This window comes from Molossus molossus, unplaced genomic scaffold (genome assembly GCF_014108415.1).
Source record: "Molossus molossus isolate mMolMol1 unplaced genomic scaffold, mMolMol1.p scaffold_m16_p_1, whole genome shotgun sequence".
Classification (NCBI taxonomy): Eukaryota; Metazoa; Chordata; class Mammalia; order Chiroptera; family Molossidae; genus Molossus; species Molossus molossus.
Genome location: NW_023425344.1, coordinates 45168934 through 45172399, shown reverse-complemented (window position 1 = coordinate 45172399; position 3466 = coordinate 45168934). Strand labels below are relative to the sequence as shown.

The 3466-nt window shown below is 32.5% G+C and overlaps 1 pseudogene; it reads left to right on the top strand.

Annotated features, from left to right (window-relative positions):
- The first annotated feature begins 3074 nt into the window (after positions 1–3074).
- Positions 3075–3202, top strand: LOC118622461 (annotated as a pseudogene).
- The last annotated feature ends 264 nt before the right edge of the window (positions 3203–3466 follow it).

The following is a 3466-nucleotide window of genomic DNA, read 5'->3' as shown; positions in this document are numbered from 1 at the left end:
AGTCTAATCAAGAACATCATACTCTGTTTCATATGCTTCACTCAGCCCAGATATATTATAGAGTCAGGTAGCTCTAAAATATTTGCCTAAGACAGTGTGAGTCTTTGTTCATGCATTATAGTATACTTTTCATCAGAGCAAGCTGAAGCATCTCTTTGCACACTTGGTTACTGATTAGTGGTATGTTGCTAGTCAAGCATTCCATAAAATTAGCAATCTACAAAGCATTTTTGGGTTGTGTGTCTTTATCAACCTTTAATCTGACATTTATATTTCTTTTCAGGCCAACAGCTTTGACATAATAGTAGGAATATTAAAGCACTGAAAGTATTGCAAAACATTAGAGAAAGAATGCCATTTTAGACCTTAAAATTCATGTTTTGGAGTAGTCCATGATTCCTTCAGGGTAAGATCAGGGGGAAAACCAAGGAAATCAAGTGAAGATCAGCAGGTTATTAGATTTCCATGTGAGTCTTATTAGGATGTTATTAATGTGTAAACATTGCCTTCTAGGAGAGCAGTCCTAAAACGCTGGCCAGAGACAGGTCATGATTAGAGGATTCCTAATAAACAGGATTAATACCCATGTAAAAATATCTAGAAATACCCTCTATGAAAGTGATACTAATATTATTGTAAGTGCATGAAAATACTTTCAGATGTATGTGTGGTTGATGACCATGTTTTTCAATGTGAGAATAGAATTAGGAAGACTTTTTAGTTTTCACTGAGATTTGCTTCATTCAAAAAAATGAAAAAGAAAATTTTAATCATTCTCTGTATTTTGAGGACTCTCTATTATTAATTTGAAGTTGACCATCCTATTTGGCATCTTTATTTATTTGAAAAAAGTGTAAAAATATATGAAGACAGCAAATCACTGAAATAATTAAATTGTATTTAATTGGAGGTTGAGCAAACATTTCTCCTAATTAGAATAAAGTAAGCTCCATAGCTTAATTCCTTTTTCAGAAGTAGAAGAATCAGCTTCAAAAGTATAGATTGAAAATGTGGCACCTAACAGTCCCATTATTCTAAAGCATTGTTTGATGATGTGCCTATATTTAATAATAATTCTTTGGAGGCTCATAACCCTTTTTGTGATTTACTGTGGTTATCCTTTACACCACCTGTGCATGATATTAATTAACAACTGGGGAGAAAGTGTTATAAAAATGAAAAATTTTCTTTGTTATCACGAAAAAGAAAGCACTGGGTAAGTTCTTTGTTCATCAAAGTTTGGTGATGCTTCAAATACTTGTCCCAAGGCTGGCATTTTATATCTCCACAGTTTGAAGTAGTAGAGTAGATAAAAGATAAAACTTGCAAGTTCAATGGTCGGCTTAGGTATATAATCATGTGTTTTTGTCCACTTAAATTAAATGTGCTTTGAGACCTGACTGTGGTGTGTGTGTCCTTTTAAGCCCAGGATCGAGATAAACAGCATGGACCAAGCAAGACATCATGCTAGCTGCTAATCTACTAAATAGTCCATTATCATCTGTCACTTAGGATTAACTGTTTTTATGTTCATAGTGTTTTGTGTTTTTTTCTTTATTGATTTTAGAGAGAGAGTAAGGGAGAGGGAGAGGGAAATAGAAACATCGATGAGAGAAAATATTGATTGGCCGCCTCCTGCACGCCCCACACTGGGGATTGGGCCCACAGCCTGGGCCTGGGCCCTGACTGGAAATCAAACCAGTGACCTCTTTGGTACATGGGTCGATGCTCAGCACTGAGCACATGAGCCAGACTGTTTATCCTGTTTTTAAGCAAACTGATTTATACATGGATTAAATGTTTGTTCTTAAACTAAATCCAAAAAGCATCCATCTAGAGAATTTTATAAATTAAAAGTATTTTTCTTCACATTAAGCCCTATAAAGTGGCTTTTTCATGATAAACATTACCTAGAATAAGTAAAAGTTTTCAATTTTTAAACTTTCTACTATTTAAGAAATAAAAATCAAAATAGGAAGTTATTTAGACCAAATTTTATTAATTAAGTTTTTAAAATATATTAACACAGCTTTTATATGCTTATGAGCATTTAAACTTCTTAATTCTCCAACTGGAATACTATTTGTTGTGTTCCACTGTTGCTTTAAAAATTTTAAAGATTAAAACAAGATTTTTATGACAGTTCATATAAAGTCAGTGTATATAAAAATTTAAACTGTTTTTCTCTTTTTCTTCAATTTGCTACCACTAGGGTAATCAATGTTAACAATTTGCAGTATATGCTCCTACTTTTTCAATGTATGTACAAAAGTAAGACATACATATAACACAAATATTGGGCTTCTTTTATTTACTATTTAAAAAATGGGGTTAAACTATACATAGTACCATGAAAAACTTTTATAGTCAATATATCTAACATTTATTTTAAGAGTGTTTAGTAGTCTATAATTTATTAATACATTTTCTATCAATACACTATCATATTTATAACAATGCTGCAAAATAAATCATATATGCATGTATTTGTATGCATACAGAATGTCCCAAAAGATGTACATAGGGTATCTGTAGATTTTATTACATTTTGAAAATGAAACATATTTATTTGAATAATCACTGGCTTTATAATTAATTATTAAAAGTTCTATATACACCTTTGGGGGCTCTCTCTCTCTCTCTCTCTCTCTATATATATATATATATATACACACTTCCATTTATTTCTGTAGGTTAGATTAATGAGGCAGCAATTACTTGGTCAACATTACATACATTAAAACCATTAAAACTTTTTTTAATTGATTTGAGAGAGGAAGGGAGAGAGAAAAGCATCAATGTGAGAGAGAAACATTAATCGGTTGCCTCCTATACACATCCCAACTGGGGATCAAACCCATATTTTGGGGTATGGGCCAATGCTCCAATCAACTGAGCCACACCAGTCAAGAAAAAGGTATATACATCTTTAATAAATACTATAAAAAGAAGTTCAAATTTACTGAGGCAATTTGCATTTCTATCAGAACTGAATGGGAGACTTCATTTCTTCACGTGTACTTCAGTATAGGAAGTATAAAAACAACCCTTCATGCTCTTTAAAAAGGTGAGATGCATGGGTTGGATTTATGGCAGGCCTGTCCCTCGGTCTCTCACAGTGCCCCACGCCAGAGCAAACTGTGCCTTGAACCGTTGCAAGGCCCCCCCGGGGGCTGCAAGAACTGAAGTGGGTTGCACAGTGGGGAAAAGAAGAAAACACTGAAACTGGCATGGCAGCATGGAATTTATTCTTTATATCTTTTTAAATAATTATTTTAAAAATCACAGCTAAGGTAATTTTGCATTTTAGAAAAATAATTTTGTAATACAATTTAAATTTTATCTATATTTTTTGAAAATTTTACCTTACATTAAAATTTTAAAAAATGAATGAGGCAAAAGTAAAATGAGTTTATCCACTTTCTAGTGTGTGTTCTGGGAAAAAAAGATGAAAAACATTATCATA